The sequence below is a fragment of the Mesoplodon densirostris genome, chromosome 2 (genome assembly GCF_025265405.1).
Source record: "Mesoplodon densirostris isolate mMesDen1 chromosome 2, mMesDen1 primary haplotype, whole genome shotgun sequence".
Classification (NCBI taxonomy): Eukaryota; Metazoa; Chordata; class Mammalia; order Artiodactyla; family Ziphiidae; genus Mesoplodon; species Mesoplodon densirostris.
In genome coordinates, this window is record NC_082662.1 from 115,588,251 (window position 1) to 115,607,893 (window position 19,643).

General features: G+C 38.1%; 1 protein-coding gene across 8 annotated transcripts in view; it reads right to left on the bottom strand.

Annotated features, from left to right (window-relative positions):
* Window positions 1-19,643, bottom strand: part of ASH1L (ASH1 like histone lysine methyltransferase) — a 215,451-nt gene that overhangs the window by 83,858 nt on the left and 111,950 nt on the right. The gene's annotated exons all lie outside the window — the stretch shown is intronic.

A 19,643-nucleotide genomic window follows, 5' to 3' on the forward strand; every position in this document is an offset into this window, starting at 1 on the left:
GTTTAGCCTCCATGTGTTTGTGTTTTTTACGTTTTTCTCCCCTGTATTTCATTTCTAATCTCATAGTGTTGTGGTCAGAAAATATGCTTGATTTGATTTCAATTTTCTTAAATTTACTGAGGCTTGATTTGATTTGTGACCCAAGATGTGATCTATCCTGGAGAATGTTCCGTGCACACTTGAGAAGAAAGTGTAATCTGCTGTTTTTGGATGGAATGTCCTATAAATATCAATTAAATCTATCTGGTCTATTGTGTCATTTAAAGCTTCTGTTTCCTTATTTTCATTTTGGATGATCTGTCCATTGGTGTAAGTGAGGTGTTAAAGTCTCCACTATTATTGTGTTACCGTTGATTTCCTCTTTTATTTTTTTATTTTTATTATTTTTTTTTATTTCCTCTTTTATAGCTGTTAGCAGTTGCCTTATGTATTGAGGTGCTCCTATGTTGGGTGCATATATAATTGTTGTATCTTCTTGGATTGACCCCTTGATCATTATGTAGTGTCCTTCCTTGTCTCTTGTAACATTCTTTATTTTAAAGTCTATTTTATCTGATATGAGTATTGCTACTCCAGCTTTCCTTTGATTTCCATTTGCATGGAATATCTTTTTCCATCCCCTCACTTTCAGTCTGTATGTGTCCCTAGGTCTGAAGTGGGTCTCTTGTCGACAGCAAATAATATGGGTCTTGTTTTTGTATCCATTCAGTAAGCCTGTGTCTTTTGGTTGGAGCATTTAATCCATTCATGTTTAAGGTAATTATCAATATGTATGTTCCTATGACCATTTTCTTAATTGTTCTGGGTTTGTCTTTGTAGGTCCTTTTCTTCTCTTGTATTTCCCACTTAGAGAAGTTGCTTTAGCATTTGTTGTAGAACTGGTTTGGTGGTGCTGAATTCTCTTAGCTTTTGCTTGTCTGTAAAGCTTTTGATTTCTCCATGGAATCTGAATGAGATCCTTGCCCAGTAGAGTAATCTTGGTTGTAGGTTCTTCCCTTTCATCACTTTAAGTATATCATGCCACTCCCTTCTGGCTTGTAGAGTTTCTGCTGAGAAATCAGCTGTTAACCTGATGGGAGTTCGCTTGTATGTTATTTGTCATTTTTTCACTTGCTTCTTTCAATAATTTTTCTTTGTCTTTAATTTTTGCCAATTTGATTACTATGTGTCTTGGCGTGTTTCTCCTTGGGTTTATCCTATATGGACTTGCTGTGCTTCCTGGACTTGGGGGGCTATTTCCTTTCCCATGTTAGGGAAGTTTTTTACTATAATCTCTTCAAATATTTTCTCAGGTCCTTTCTCTCTCTCTTCTCCTTCTGTGACCCCTATAATGCGAATGTTGTTGCGTTTAATGTTGTCCCAGAGGTCTCTTAAGCTGTCCTCATTTCTTTTCATTCTTTTTTCTTTATTCTGTTGTGCTGCAGTGAATTCCACCATTCTGTCTTCCAGGTCACTTATCCATTCTTCTGCCTCAGTTATTCTGCTATTGATTCCTTCTATTTTTTTTCTTTCTTTTTTTTTTTGTGGTACGCGGGCCACTCACTGTTGTGGCCTCTCCAGTTGCGGAGCACAGGCTCCGACGCGCACGGGCCCAGCCTCTCTGTGGCATGTGGGATCTTCCCAGACCGGGGCACGAGCCCGTGTCCCCTGCATCGGCAGGCGGACTCTCAACCACTGCGCCACCAGGGAAGCCCTGGGGTTTTATCTTGTTCCTTCATCTGGTACATAGCCCTCTGACTTTTCATCTTGTCTATCTGCCTGTGAATGTGGTTTTTGTTCCTCAGGCTGCAGGACTGTAGTTATTCTTGCTTCTGCTGTCTGCCCTCTGGTGGATGAGGCTATCTAAGAGGCTTGTGTAAGTTTCCTGATGGGAGGGACTGGTGGTGGGTAGAGCTGACTGTTGCTCTGGTGGGCAGAGGTCAGTAAAACTTTAATCCGCTTGACTGCTGATGGGTGGGGCTGGGCTCCCTCTCTGTTGGTTGTTTGGCCTGAGGCAAACCAACATGGAGCCTACCTGGGCTCTTTGGTGGGCCTAATGACTCTGGGAGGGCTCACGTCAAGTACTTCCCAAAACTTCTGCTGTCAGTGCCCTTGTCCCCAAGGTGAGGCACAGCCACTCCCTGCCTCTGCAGGAGACCCTCCAACACTAGCAGGTAGGTCTGGTTCAGTCTCCCCTGGGGTCACTGGTCCTTCCTGTGTCCTGATGCGCACACTACTTTGTGTGTGCCCTCCAAGAATGGAGTCTCTGTTCCCCCCAGTCCTGTTGAAGTCCTGCAATCAATTCCCACTAGGCTTCAAAGTCTGATTCTCTAGCAATTCCTCCTCCCGTTGCCGGGCCCCCAGGTTGGGAAGCCTGATGTGGGGCTCAGAACCTTCACTCCAGTGGGTGAACTTCTGTGGTATAAGTGTTCTCCAGTCTGTGAGTCACCCACCCAGCAGTTATGGGATTTGATTTTACTGTGATTGCACCCCTCCTACCATCTCAGTGTGGCTTCTCCTTTGTCTTTGGATGTGGGGTATCTTTTTTGGTGAGTTCCTCTGTCTTCCTGTTGATGACTGTCCAGCAGCTAGTTGTGATTCTGGTGTTCTCGCAAGAGGGAGTGAGAGCACGTCCTTCTACTCCGCCATCTTGGTTCCTCTTCGTCACATGTATTTTTTTGAATTATGGTTTTCACTGGATATGTGCCCAGGAATGGGATTGCTGGATCATATGGCAGTTGTATTTTTAGTTTTTAAAGGAAACTCCATAGTGTTCTCCATAGTGGCTGTACCAGTTTACATTCCCACCAACAGTGTAATCACTTGCTTTCTCTTGCATTCCTATACACTAAGAACAAAAGATTAGAAAGAGAAATCAAGGAAACAATCCCATTTACCATCGCATCAAAAAGAATAAAACAGGGACTTTACTGGTGGCGCAGTGGTTAAGAATCAGCCTGCCAACGCAGGGGACATGGGTTCGAGCCCTGGTCCAGGAAGATCTCACATGCTGTGGAACAACTAAGCCCGTGTACCACACTACTGAGCCTGCAAGCCACAACTATTGAAGCCCACGTGCCTAGAGCCTGTGCTCCACAGAACAAGAGAAGCCACTGTGATGAGAAGCCCACACACCGCAAGGAAGAGTAGCCCCCACTAGCTGCAACTAGAGAAAGCCGGTGTGCAGCAAAATGAAGACCTAACACAGCCAGAAATAAATAAATAAATAAATAAATAAATAAATAAATAAATTTATTTTAAAAAAAAGAAGAATGAAATACCTAGGAATAAACCTACCTAAAGAGGCAAAAGACCTGTACTCAGAAAACTACAATACAATGATGAAAGAAATAAAAGATGACACAAACAGATACAGAGATAGACCATGTTCTTGGATTGGAAGGCTCAATATGGTGAAAATGGCTACACTACCCAAAGTAATCTACAAGATTCAATGTAATCTCTATCAAATTACCAATGGCATTTTTCACAGAATTAGAACAAAAAATTTTACAATTTGTATGGAAACAGAAAAGATCAGAAATAGCCAAAGGAATCTTGAGAAAGAATAATGGAGCTAGAGAAATCAGGCTCCCTGACTTCAGACTATACTACAAAGCCACAGTCATCAAAGGAGTACGGTAATTGCACAAGAATACTTCTTTTAAAGCCTGGATCTGCTTGCAAAACTTCTAATGGAATTATATAAATATATATATTTGTCTCTAGTCTTCCTTTAACAAAGATAAGCTTCATTAAGCTTGGTTTTGTTGTGATTGTTGTTGGTTGATTATAGAAATGACTCACAGAACAAGTTCTAAATGCTAATGGATTAGGTAGATATTGTTCATAGTAAATGGCTGAGAAACAACTTGGGAACAAACTCACAGATTAGAACATGCACTTAAAGTTTTAAGTCACTTTAGTAACAAAGGGAGAATCCACAGTGTAGCTGGAATTCCAAAAGGAAATGAAAGCCCTTCCTAGCAACCTGCACTGTATTTTCAGTGAATAGACAGCCACTAAAATTCTGAATACGATTCTACAGTCTTTGTTACATTAGCTAAAGATAATATTACTAAAACATTAAAACACAAAACAAAGTCAAGCAGAGTAGACTTTTCATTAAAGACAAAATGGACGAAGATTAAACGTGATAAATCTATTGCAAATTCCTAAGTATAAACACTGGAGAGCTAAAAAATCAAAAGCTATGCTTGTCATAATACTATTCACAAATTTAGCTACCCATATTAATAGTCACTGACATATGAAAACTATGAACTAATCACTCATATATGAGAACTATGAACTAAAAGGCAATGAATGCTATGTTACAGAGTTGTTGGGGAGAAAAAAAGTAGCTGGATTTATAGGTGATCTTTAAGAAATAAAATATTGTTCTTGTAAATTCTTTCACTTGGATTCAAGGAGGAAAAGAAACTTAGCATGGTATACATCACAAAATCAGAATACATGTTAATTTGGCTATTTCTCATTTCAGTCAAACATTTTTTCCAAACTAACTTGCAACAAAATTGGTATAAACATGATGTTTCAGGCTCATCTTGTGCATTCCCTGACCCACCCCTGAATCAGCCATTTCTCCAAGGAGCTTTAGTTCCTCTCAGTGGGAAATGGTGTTTAAAAACCAAACTCTAGGGACTTCACTGGTGGCGCAGTGGTTAAGAGTCCTCCTGCTAGTGCAGGGGACACGGGTTTGAGCCCTATTTCGGGAAGATCCCACACGTCGCAGAGCAAGTAAGCTCATGCTCCACAGCTGCTGAGCCTGTGCTCTGAAGCCCACAAGCCACAACTACTGAGACCGTGTGCTGCAACTACTGAGGCCCGCGCACCTAGAGTCCATGCTCTGCAACAGGAGAAGTCACCTCAGTGGGAAGCCTGCGCACCGCAACAAAGACCAACACAGCCAAATAAATAAATAAATAAATAAACAAATAAATGTTTAAAAATAAATAAATAAAAATAACCACACTCTACACACTAAGTGTGGTCACGGCTGGTGGGACATCACTGTTTCTAGGCTCTTTCAGCTAACAGAGCTGGAGAAAAATGGGAATTTCAAAGGTTCAACGGTAAACAAACAAACAAATAAACAATGTATGTAGGCTTCTGGTTCAAGATGGAGATGAAGGAAGATCCTGAACTCACCTCCTCCCAGAGACACTGTGAACCCACAAGTTACATGCAGAACAATTTCCTCTGAAAGAACCCTAAAAGTAGCTGAGTGACTCGTACACATTGGGCTAACAAGAAAAAAACCACACTGAAATGGTTAGGAGAGGCCGAGATCACAGTCTCACTGCAAACCTCATCCATGGAACAGCAATCCACAATCAGGAGGGCACTCACAACTCCAAGCTTCTCCCTGAGGAGCAAAGGCTTTGAACCCCACATCTGGTACTCTAACTTTTAAGACCTCCAGCTGAGATATGGGCCCCCAAAACATCTAGCTCTGAAAGCCAATGGGGCTTGTGTCCACGAGACCCAAAAGACTATAATAGCAAACTGAGAAACAGTTCTGAAAGGGCTTGCATGAATTCACTGTGGCTAACCTCCCAGTACACAGTGCAGAAGGAGGTGGCTGAAACAAACCCCGTCTTTCTGTGAAAGAGGCCATCTGATTATCTTAAATCTCTGACCTGAGGGCCAGGTATCTAACATAACACACATCTAGTGGGGCAGACTAAGATATTCTCCAAAGACTGTGGAGGCTGGTAGATGCCAGCCTCTGCTCCTACCAGCCTCCAGGTCTTTGTATTATCCCTCTGCCTCACTCCAGATCAATGGTATTGCCTACAAAGGAGCTTGTGCACGTGTCTGGAGCCCTGGTTTTTGCAGGTGCCAACCTGGGGATATCCCTTGATCACCTGGCTCTGGTGGGCAGTGGAGCTTAGGATCACAGGCCCCACAGCACTGTAACAAACAGAGAAACAGTTCTTAACTAGCTACCTCCCACCCCCACCTCAGGGCACAGAGAAGAGGCAGCAGACAGAAATCCCCAGTCTTTCTATGAAAGAGGCTTATTAGATTATTATCTTTGTAGCTGTGGCCTCAAGGGGTAGGCTTCTAATTAAACACACTGAGGTGGACTTAACAGATATATACAAAATATTCCATCCCAAAGAAACAAAATACATATTATTCTCAAGTGCACGAGGAACATTCTCCAGGACAGATCATGTTAGGTCACACAAAAAAATCTTAATAAATTTAAGAAGACGGAAGTCTTATCAACCATTTTTTCCACCATAATAGTATAAAAGTACAAGTTGATTAAGAAGAAAACTAGAAAATTCACAAATATGTGGAGATTAAACAACAATGCTACTCAACAACCAAAGGGTCAATGAAGAAAAAGAGATATAAAGCAAATCTTGAAACAAATGAAAATGCAACATACCAAAACTTATGGGATGCCACAAAAGCAGTTCTAAGAGGGAAGTTCATAGCGATAAATTAAGAAACCAAAAAAAAAACTCAAATAAACAACCTAACTTTACAACTCAAGGAACCAGATAAGGAACATACTAAGACCAAAGAAGTTAAGAAATAACAAAGATCAGAGTGGAAATAAATGAAATAGAGACTAAAAAGACAAAAGATCAATGAAACTAAGAACTGCTTTTTTGAAAAGATGAACAAAATAGACAAAGCTTTAGCTAGACTCACCCAGAAAAAGAGAAGACTCAAATAAACAAAATGAAATTAAAGAGGAGACATTATAACTGATACCTCAGAAACACAAAAGATCATAAGATACTACTGCAAACAATTATATGCCAATAAACTGGACAATCTAGAAGAAATGGATGAATTCCTAGAAACATACAACCTACCAAGACTGAATTGTGAAAAAAATAGAAAATCTGAGCAGTCAGATAACTAGCAAGGAGAATTGAATCAGTAATCAAAACCTCCCAACAACAAAAATCCAGGAACAGAGGGCTTCACTGGTGAATTCTACCAAACAATAAAGAAGGATTAATATAAATCCTTCTCAAACACTTCCAAAAAATAGAAGAGAAGGAAACACTTCTTGATGCACTTTATGAGGTCAGCAACACCCTGATACCTAAACAACATAAGGACACTACAAGAAAAAAAAATTACAGGCTAATAACCTTGATGAAAACACATGCACAATCCTCAACAAAACATTAGCAAACTAAATTCAACAATATATTAAAAGGACTGTACTTTATGATCAAGTGGAATTTATTCCAGGGATGCAAGGATGGTCTAACATCTGCAAAATCAATGTGATATACCAGAACAACAAGATAAAGGATAAAAATCATATGATTATCTCTTAATTTTTTTACTTTATTTTTAATTTTTTAAAATAAATCAATCAATTTATTTATTTATTTTTGGCTGTGTTGGGTCTTCGTTGCTGCATGTGGGCTTTCTCTGGTTGCAGCAAGTGGGGGCTACTCTTCGTTGCAGTGCACGGGCTTCTTATTGTAGTGGCTTCTCCTGTTGTGGAGCACGGGCTCTAGGCACATGGGTTTCAGTAGTTGCAGCACATGGGTTCAATAGTTGTGGCTCGTGAGCTCTAGAGTGCAGGGTCAGTAGTTGTGGCACATGGGCTTAGTTGCTCCACAGCATGTGGGATCTTCCCAGACCAGGGATCAAACTCATGTCCCCTGCACTGGCAGGCAGATTCTTAACCACTGCACCACCAGGAAAATCCCATGATTATCTCTTTAGATGGAGAAAAACCATTTGACAAAATTCAACATCGATTTATGATAAAAATGCTCAACAAGGGGACTTCCCTGGTGGTACAGTGAAAAAGAATCCGCCTTCCAATGCAGGGGATATGGGTTCAATCCCTGGTCAGGGAACTGAGATCCCACATGCCATGGGGCAACTAAGCCTGCGTGCCACATATGCTGAGCTTGCGCACCTCAACGAGAGAGACCACATGCTACAGACCACAAACTACAGAGCCCATGTGCTCTGGAGCCCGTGTGCCACAACTACAGAGAGAAAAACCCACATGCCACAACTAGAAAGAAATCTGTGCACCACAATGAAAGATCCCAAGATCCTGTGTGCCGCAGCTACGACCCGATGCAGCCAAAATAAAAAATAAAAAAAAAATCAGGAAAAAAAAAAAAAAGCTCAACAAAGTGGGTAAAGGAATGTTCCTCAACATAATAAAGGCTATTTATGACAAGCCCACAACTAACATCATACTCAATGATGAAAAAATGAAAGCTTTTACTCTAAGATCAGGAACAAGAAAAGAATGCCCACACTCACCGGTTTTATTCACCATAGTACTGGAGGTTATAAGCAGAGCAATTAGTCAAGAAAAAGAAATAAAAGGCATCCAAATATAAAAGGAAGAAGTGAAACTGTCTCTATTTGCAGATGATATGATATGATACATAGAAAACCCCGAAGACTACACCAAAAAACTGTTAGAACTGATATACAAATTTAGTAAAATCAAAATTCAAAAATCAGTTGTGTATCTATACATTAATAACTATCAGAAAAAGAAATTAGGGACTTCCCTGGTGGTGCAGTGGTTAGAACTCCACAGTCCCAATGCAGTGGGCCTGGGGTCGATCCCTGGCCATGGAACTAGATCCCACATGCATTCTGCAACTAAGAGTTCGTGTGCCACAACTCAGGAGCCTGTGTGCTGCAACTAAGGAGCCAGTGAGCCACAACTAACAAGCCCACGAGCCGCAACTAAGAAGCCCACCTGCTGCAACTAAGACCCAGCGCAACCAAATAAATAAAGAGAAATTAAGAAAACCATTGCATTTGTAACAGCATTGAAAATAATAAAATACCTAGGAATAAATTTAACCAAGGAGGTAAAAGACCTATATGGTGAAAACTGTAAGATGCTGCTGAAAGAAATAGAAAAAAATACAAATAAACAAGAAGATATTTCATGCTCATGGACTGGAAGAATTAATATTGCTAAAATACCCATAACTGCGCAAAGCAATCTACAGATTCAATGCAATAATAAAAAAAAAATCCCAATGGCATTTTTCACAGAAAAAGAATAAACAATCCTAAAATTTGTATGGAACCACAGAAGACCCCGAATAGCCAAAGCAATCTTGAGAAAGAAGAACAAAGCTGAAGGCATCACACTTCCTGATTTCAAACTGTATTACAAAGCTAAAGTAATCAGAACAGTATGGTATTGGCACAAAAAACAGACACACAGATGAATGGAATAGTAATTAGCCATTAAAAAGAAGGAAATCCTGTCATTGAGACAATACAGATGGACCTTGAGGGCATGATGCTAAATAAATAAGTCAGATAAAGAAAGACAAACACCGTATGATCTCACTTTTATGTGGACTCTATTAAAAAAAAAAAAGACCAAAATAAAAACAACATCAAACTCACTGACACAGAGAATAGATTTGATGGTTGCCAGAAGTGGGTGGGTGGGGAGGGATGAAATGGTTAAGGTGGTCAAAAAGTACAAACTTCTAGTTGTAAAATAAATAATTCCTGTAGATGTAATACATAGTATGGTGACTACAGTTAATGACATTATACTGCATATTTGAACGCTGCTGTGGTTGACATCACAGTGACTGAATGATCACAGTTAATATCATCAATTACACAATGATATCATGTGCTCCCTGATTTGATTCACTGAGAAGAAAACATTACTTTTGTGGTATTCCTGACAACCTTAATCGATTCATGAAGAAACATCAAACTCAAATTTAAGAACCTTCTATGAAACAACTCCTCTGTACTCTTAAAGAAATGTCAATATGATGAAAGACAAAGGCTGGAGAAGTGTTCCAAATTAAAGGAAAATAAAGAGACATGGCAACTAAATGTAATGCATAATTATATATTGGATCCTGAATCACTGCAGAAAAAAATGTTATAAAGGACATAATTGACACAATTAGTGAAATTTGATTATTAACTGTGTATTAGATAATAGTATTGTAGTGATGTTAAGATCCTGAAGAAAATGTCCTGGTTCATAGGAAATACATACTGAAATATTTCTGAGTCACTGGTTAAAATGTCTATAACTTTTCATCAAAAAACTGAGAAAAAGGGCCTCCCTGGTGGCGCAGTGGTTGAGAGTCCGCCTGCCGATGCAGGGGACACGGGTTCGTGCCCCGATCCCGGAGGATCCCACATGCCGCGGAGCGGCTGGGCCCGCGAGCCATGGCCGCGGAGCCTGTGTGTCCGGAGCCTGTGCTCCGCAACGGGAGAGGCCACAGCAGTGAGAGGCCCGCGTACAGCAAAAAAAAAAAAAAAAAAAAAAAAAAAAAAAAACTGAGAAAAAAAATGTCTCTGTGTGTGTAAGAGAAAGAGAGCAGGCAGGAAGGGAAGCAGAGAATGAAATGTGGCAGAAATCAACATTTGATGAATCTGGGTGAAAGGTATATAATGCTTCTGTAAAATCTTGCAATCTTCTTTAGGTTATCACCCATCATGCATTAAAATAAATAATAAATATATGATATGCTTTGGGAAAATATTAAACCAAGTTTTTGCAATAAATTAATTTACTTTGGTAGTAAAAACTTATTTAGATTAATGTTTAAATAAGAATAAATTTCTTTAGCACCAAATAACCACAGGGAAAATAGGACGAAAATCATACTGAAAGGTAAGAAAAACTGTATTGGAGGAGTTAAAACACTGTTCTACTGGAAAACATAGTAGAACATATTTGTAAAGACTGTTGTGATTTTAATCTCCAAGAGTTTAGGACTATGACTTAGATGTGCTTAAATATAAATGACAAATAAAAACTATGTAAAATATCTTGGTAAATGTCAAGGGAGTATACAAATTATAATGTAATAATAGTTGATCATAGAAACAATGTTTTTCATACACATACACAATAAACTTTTAAAGAAAAAATTTGGCATTTACTACGTTTTGGAATGTCTTTCTTGGGTGAAAATGAGAAGGATAGACAAATAATAATTTCCTCACATATTTGTTACCAAATAAGAGGGCAGATGCTGTTCTCAGCATTTAAAATTTTTCTAAGGAAAATTTAAGTCATACATTTTTTAGAAATTCAGGCAGTTGGTTACTTCTTTTTTATAATATAGAAAATGGACTGATAGTTTCAAGGCACATGGGAGGAACAAAGCATACGCATGGCCAAAAGAAGCTTACAGTCTGGTGGAGGAACAAACATGTATGCATATATGCCTAGTTTAAATATTAGAATGTGATAAAACTCTTAAGGTGCTACTAAGCTTTACAAAAGGGAAAAGAAAAGTAAAATTAATCTCAACTACAGGAGAATTAAAGCAACTTTTATTTAATGAGGGAGTATTTCAAATCTTGAGTAAAGTCTGAAAGGATGAATGGCATTTGGCAAGTAAAAGGCTAGTGGGCAGGTCGTTTTTACCACTTAGAGCAAACACCTAGGACAAGCACCAAGAGTAAAGTGGAGGATGGAGAAACTGGGGGAAATTATCAGATGCTGTAGTTAAAGGAATGAATATTTCAGGAGTGTAACTGGAGATAAGACTAGAAAAACAGGTTATACTAGATCATGGTGGGTCTTAAATATTATTGAAGAATTTTGGATTCTATAATGTAGGAAATAAGTGCACAGTTGGCCCTCCCTATTTGCAGATGGAGAACCCACAGATACACAGGGCAGACTGCACTATACTGTTTTACATAAGGGAACTGAGCCTCTGTGCATTCTGGTATCTGTGGGGTGGGGGTCTGGAAGCAATCCCGCACAGATACCATGAGACGACTATATCTCAAAGAAAATCTGAGTAGAGGAATAAAAATCCTGAGGATATCATATTACTGTATTGAAGAGAAAGTAAGTCTTATAAGGGTTCATTTTATCCTAGGTCACAAATTTAGTGACAATGGAGTTAGACATTTAAAAAAATTATTGAATATTTATTTACTTCACATATGTCAAGCATTTAACCCACAAAACTCTATCAAGTAGGTACTTTTCATCACGCCATTTTTTTAGATGAGGACACTGAGGACACAGGTTCAGTAATATGCCCCAATTCATGTAACTAGTAAGTGAAGGAGCAAGGATTTGAGTTCTATAACCACAACTTGATGGACTACCCTTACTGGATTTGAGAATCACTTGAATCTAGCCTCTTTCTCCTTAGACAATCTATTCTGTATTCCACTGGTAGTTGAACTTCTGAAAATACTATTTTCATAAACTACCTTGCTGAAGATGTTAACATTTCTCTCAACACACTTTACCAACCTACACTATTTTCTGTAACAGGATTTACTTTACTAATTTTTTTTAGATTAACACAAATTTACATGATCTTAGCACAACCAACTATCCATAGGGAGAAATGGCCCACAATCATATTGAAAGGTAATTAAGATCATACCATACCAGGGTTAAAATATTCTGAACACCACCTACAGACAACAGGAGCATAAACCCCTTCAATGTTCCTTCATGAACATCATGGCAGAACTTTTGTCCTGGGGACGTAAAATTTGTAGAGGGAGGATATAAAAGCATGTTTTTTTGTTTTTGTTTTTGTTTCTGTTTTTGCGGTATGCGGGCCTCTCACTGTTGTGGCCTCTCCCGTTGCGGAGAACAGGCTTTGGACGCGCAGGCTCAGCGGCCATGGCTCACGGGCCCAGCTGCTCCGCGGCATGTGGGATCTTCCCGGACCGGGGCACGAACCCGTGTCCCCTGCATTGGCAGGAGGACTCCCAACCACTGCACCACCAGGGAAGCCCAAAGCATGTTTTTTTGTAATGCCAAAATGTAATGTAATTTCCCTAACCCTCCAATTGAAACTAGTTTACCTCACAATTTAAAACCTCTGAGGAGCATGACATATTTAGATAAAATAGAAGTTAAAATTATATTTCCAGATTACTAAACTTTATCAGCCCTAATGTCTTATCTCATAAAGTATGTAATGTAAAATATACATGCTTATCTAGAGTGAACATTCCATCTAAAGTAGAAATTAATGAAATGTTCCAGACAAGTCAAAATTTTTTTTTAACAATCCAACAGTATTTAAGTTAGAGACAAAGTGGCAACAGGTGTAAGTGTTGCAGCCAATTATTGCCCACATACAAATATCTGCTATGTCACCTACTAGCTGTGTAACACTGGACAAATTACTTACTCTCTCTAAGGCTTAGCTTCTTCAATAACAGTATCTGGTCTTTCATAAGATTAAATGAGGTAATATATGTAAAGTACTTAACACAGCAACTGGCACATAGTGGGCACTCAGTAAGGACCAACTCTCTTCAGTTTAGCCAATGAGTACAGCCTAGCCTAATACTATATACCAGAAAAATTCCAAATAGATCTGGGAACTAGATGTAAAAATCAAAGTTAAACAATTACTAGAAGAAAATAAGGCTGAATTTCTTAGTTCTTTTAGAACCTGGGTGTGGGGAAGCTTTTCTAATAATGATCCAAAATCCAGAGGCACAATACAAACAAAAACAAAAACAAAACAAAAATTTGACTACATGAAAATATGGACCTTTGTATGATAAAAATCATCATCATATGCAAAGTCCAGAGTCAAACTACAGAATCCATTAAAATACTATTAGGACTATTAATTGAGTTCAGCAAGGCTTGCAGGATATAAAATCAATATACAAAAATCAAGTGTATTTCTATATACTAGCAATAAACATATAAAATGGAATTTAAAAATTCCATTTACAATAACATTAAAAGAATAAAATGCTTAGGAGTATGTTTAACACAAGTACTTACAAGACTTATATACTGAAAACTAAAAAATACTGTTAAAAGAAATTTTAAAAGAATTGAATAACTAGAAAGACATCCCATGTTCATGGATCAAAATACTTAATATTGGTAAGATATAAAACTCTCCAATTAATCTACATTTTTTTTTTCAAAATCCCAGCTGGTTTTTTTGCAGAAATCAACAAGTTGATCCTGAAATTCATATGGAAATAGCAAGGGACCCATAATTAGCCAAACAAAGTTGGAAGAAGCCAGAAGAGCCAAAGTTAGAGGCATCATATTTCAGTATTCAACGCAGTATGCTACTGGGATAACAAAAGACATATAGCCAATAAGCACAAAAGACAAATAACAAACTGACAAAAAATATAGTTGCAATTTATATCACAAAGGGCAAATCTCCTTAATATAGAAGGAACTCTTAAAAATCAAGGGAAAAAAAAAAGACTAACAACCTGATAGAAAAATGGTGGGAAAAACACTGAAGGCTTAGGCTTTCCTTGAGCTTAGAGACTTAAAGAAGCAGACTCTCTTTCTTAGTAGCTTAGAAGAAGCAAGATACCACTGAGCTCTACAACTCCAATAAAATGAATATGAGCATGGATAAGAAGCTCAAGTCTCAGATGAGATCACAGATTTGGCTGTTACCTTGATTCCAGCCTTGTGAGACACAGAGCAGAAATGTCTAGACTCCTAAAATTCCAGGGAATCGGTGAGATAATAAATGGGTAATGTTTTAAGCTGCTAGAATTGTGGTAATGTGTTACAGAGTAATAGAAAATTAATACATGTATGTGTGTGCATATATATACTTATTTATTTCCTCGTTCTGAAAGAGCCTAAAAGCATTGCTACACCTCAGGAACAATGACAACCTAGTAGCAAACAGCATATCAAGTACCCAGATTCTGATTTCTAAATAATTCCCATTAAAAGAAACCAGGGACTTCCCTGGTGGCACAGTGGTTAAGACTCCATGCTCCCAAGGCAGGGGGCCTGGGTTCAATCCTTGGTCAGGGAACTACATCCCACATGCACGCCGCAACTAAGAGTTCGCATGCCACAACTAAGGAGTTGGTGGGCCGCAACTAAGGAGCCCTCCTGCCGCAAGTAAGACCCGGCGTAACCAAATAAATACTTAAAAAAAAAAAGAAAGAAAAAGAAACCAAAACTTCTTGAGTGAAATAACTGATTCCTGATCTGAGGCAAGGAAAGAACAAGGTAAATCTGATAAACAGCAGCAAAGAAATAAAAGCAAATACCAAAACAAACAAAAGAACCAGGGTGAATGATACCTTTCTATGACAGAAAGCAGGGAAATGCTCAAAGATGAATGAGGTTATGTCTAAAAGAAACAGGGCCCAGCTTAAAGTGTCTTCTGTGATTAAAATTTGGGAAATTTGAGCATGTCTCCACAAAATGATGGTATTGGATTATGATATATTAAAAATTTTTATGAGTCCATATGATACTCAAAAGAAAAGAAAAATTCTGAGTGTGTAAAGGGAAGAAAAGTCAAAGCTCATCTTCCCAGAAAAATATCAGCTAATAAATGTTGAAGAAATGACAGAATTAGAAAGTTACCAGTTTGCAACTAACAATGTACTCACCAGTTTAGTCAAAGATCATAATGGATATTAAAATATTAGATAAAAAAAAAAAGACTGCTAGAGAAGAAGCCAGAGCCTCAACTATCACCCCATGCTTTACTAATTTACAATAGTAAAAATGTATCTTTACATTGGAGAGATCTGGTGGATACCACACCTTAACCAAGTGATCAAACATGGCATAACCAACAGTGAAACAGTAAGTGGGATGCAATTAGAAGTACGAAATATCACATATGTAATACTCCCACCAAGAATTAACCTAAATCTAATTATGAAGAAATAATTTAAAAATTGTGGTATGTAGCATAACAAGCTTAAGTTCCTCAAAAAGGATCAATCTCATAAAAAACAAAAGATAGGGAATATTCTAGATTAAAATAATACACATAGCTAGCGATCAGGTATAACACATGTTACCTGTTTGGATTCTACATTAAAAGAAAACAAAGTAAATTGAAATAAAAGATAATTTTAGGACAACAGGGAAAATATAAGTATGGGCTGTATATTAATGATATTACTGATATACTGCTTTTAAAAATTTATTTATTTATTTATTTATTTTATTTTTGGCTGTGTTGGGTCTTCATTGCTCTGCGTGCGTTTTTTCTAGTTGCGGTGAGCGGGGGTAACTGTTGAGGTGCACGGGCTTTTCATTGCGGTGGCCTCTCTTGTGGCAGAGCATGGGCTCTAGAGCACAGGCTCAGTAGTTGTGGCGCACAGGCTTAGTTGCCCCACAGCATGTGGGATCTTCCCAAACCAGGGCTCAAACCCGTGTCCCCTGGCAGGCAGATTCCTAACCACTGCACACCAGGGAAGTCCTACTTCTTTTCTTAGATATGATAATGGTATTAAGATTAGGTAGGAGAGTATCCTAGTTCTAAGGTGATAACTTCTGAAATGCATAGGGGTGAATGTCTGCAACTTACTTTCAAAATTTTCACTGGACAAAAATTTTTTCCCCTGCAAAAATGTAAATGTGTGTATAGAGAGAATTAAAGCAAATGTGGCAAAATGTCGATAAATTTAGTTACGGTATATGGGTGTTAATTTTGCCAGAGATTTGAGTATTTTCAAAGAAACAAAAAACAAACAAAAACAGTTTAATCTGGGAAGGTAGCCCCATTGTATGCCTATGCAAGATTTACTGACCTAGGGCTTAAGGGAGGTGAATTAGGTAATTTCTAAGATATGTTCAGGTTGGAAAGTGCTAATACTGTGTTTTTACAGAGAAAACACGACTACATGTCAATTAAAAAGTATTTTAAAGAAGTATTTCACTTCCCAAATTTCTAGTTTACAATAATACCATCATTACTATAGCAATTATGATGTCATTTGTAATTCCTACACTTTAAGATATGTTAATTCCCGGGCTTCCCTGGTGGCGCAGTGGTTGAGAGTCCGCCTGCCGATGCAGGGGACATGGGTTTGTGCCCCGGTCCAGGAAGATCCCACATGCCGCAGAGCGGCTAGGCCCGTGAGCCATGGCCACTGAGCCTGCGTGTCCCGAGCCTGTGCTCCGCAACGGGAGAGGCCACAACAGTGAGAGGCCCATGTACCGCCAAAAAAAAAAAAAAAAAAGATATGTTAATTCCCAATTTTCATCACAAAATTGTATTTTCCTAATCTCTTCCTTGAACTCTGAGAGTATTTACAGTTTGAGACACACATTTCCTAAGGGAAGGCTATATCATTTTCTACTCTCAGTAACAGAATAGAGGGATATCTCAGAATTTGAGGTAACAGATCTCCTGCAAAGTTTTCCTGGTAAAATATATATAACATAAAATTTCCCATTTTAACCAATCTTAAGTGTGCAGCTCAGTGGTATTAAGTACATTCACACTGTTGTACAACCGTCACTATCATCCATCTAGAGAACACTTCATCTTGTAATACTGAAACTCTGTATCCATTAAACAATAACTGCCACTAGCCCCTGGCAACCACCATTCTCCATTCTCTCTCCATGCATTTGACTACTCTAGGTACCTCTTATAAGTGGAATCAAGCAGTATTTGTCTTTTTCTGACTGGTTCATTTCACTTAGCATATTTTCAAGGTTCATCCATATTGTAGGAGGTGTCCAAATTCCTTCTTTTTTAAGGCTGAATAATATTCCATTGTATGAATGCGATATAATTTTTTGAGGTATCTTAAATCTTGTTATTTATTAAAATATATTAAATTTTGTTATTAAAAGTCCATCAGGCCTGTATTAAAGAACAGTCAAGTGAGAAATAGTAATTGCTAATGAAGCCACTTTATTATCACTAGAGGGAGCTACAGCAACAGAGTTGCTGCCAGATACAAACACATTTTCCTTAGCCGTAAGACTGGACATAACCAAGCTTCTATAAAAAATAGAACGGAATGTAAATGTGGTTATGGATTCCCTCCCAATGCTTCTCCATTTCTAAGTGGCAAACTGAACTTTCATTGAACTTTCATAAATCATGATTTATAGTTCCTGACAATATACAGTGATGGCCTGATACGTTCTACTCCACATTAGGAGCCAAATCACATGTGGAAAGTTCTTTAATCATCTCTGTTAATGCAATCTTTATTTTTTATTATATTAAAAAATCACTTTGGGGACTTCCCTGGCGGTCCAGTGGTTAAGACTCCCCGCTTCCACTGCAGGGGCCACGGGTTCAATCCCTGCTCGGGGAATTAAAATCCCACATGCCTTGGGGCCAAAAAACAGAACAAAACAAAAAGACTTTTATTTTTTTCTAGGAAAAAAAGAGGCAAGAGGCTCTTAGTTTAATCATGATGGGTGACTGCAGAGAAAAGAGTATAGAAAACAGGGTTTAAAAGACAAATGCAGTGACTTCCCTGGGCACAGTGGTTAAGAATCCACCTGCCATTGCAGGGGGCATGGGTTCGATTCCCGGTCTGGGAACATCCCACATGCTGCGGAGCAACTAAGCCCATGCGCCACAACTACTGAGCCTGCGTGCCACAACTACTGAAGCCCATGCGCCTAGAGCCTGTGCTCTGCAACAAGAGAAGCCAGCGCAATGAGAAGCATGTGCACCACAGCGAAGAATAGCCCCCACTCGCCACAACTAGAGAAAGCCCGCACACAGCAATGAAGACCCAACGCAGCCAAAAATAAAAAAATTTTAAAAAGACAAATGCATAAAAAATAATTATAAATGTATGTTTTAGGGCACAAAATGAATAAAGATGTAATTTGTAATATCAGTAATATAAAAGGAAGGCATGGAGCTTTACAGGAATAGCATTTTTGTATGTGACTGAAGTTAAGTTGGTATCAATTCAAATTACAGAGTTATATCTTTAGGAAGTTATATGTAATCTCCATGGTAACCACAGCTATAGAATATACACAAAAGGGAATGAGAAGGGAATCAAACAGCTAACTACAAGAAGATCAGCTAAGTACAAAAGAAGGCAGTAAGGAGGAAATGAGGGACAAAAAGCTATAACACATATGGAAAACTAAATGGCAAGCATAAATCCTTTCTTATTAGTAATTACTATAAATGTAAATAGATGAGACTTTCCAGTCAAAAGGTAGAGAGGAGCAAAATGAATACAAAACATGATCTAACTACATACATGCTGTCTACAAGAGATTGACTTTAGATCCAAAGATGGGAACTGGATGCACGTGAAAGGATGGAAAAAGATATTCTACGCAAATAGTAACCAAAAGAGAGATAAAGAGATTATACTAATATCAGAAAAAGAGACTTTAAGTAAAAAACTGTTACAAGAGACAAACATTAAATATTGACAAGAAAGCCCATTCACCATAAAACTATAATTATAAAATAATATTCACCAAACATCAGAGGACCCAAAATATATGAAGGAAACACTGACAGAATTTAAAAGAGAAATAGACAGTTGTACAATAATAGTTGGCAGAACAACCACACAGAAGATCAATAAGTATTAGAACAACATTATAAACCAATCTGATCTAACAGAAATAGAAGCAACACTCTACCCAACAACAGCAGATTACATAGTTTTCTCAAGTGCACATGGAACATTCTTTAGGACAGACCACATGTTAGGCTACAAAAGAAGTCAATAAATTAAAAAGGATTGAAACCATACAGAATATCTTTTCTGATCACAAAGGAATGAAACTAGACATGAAGGAAAACTGAAAAATTCACTTATGTGTGGAAATTAAACAACATACTCTACTCTTAAGCAACCAATGGGTCAAATAAAAAAATCAAAAGGGAAACTGGAAAATACTTTGAAATGAATGAAAACAAAAACAGAACAAA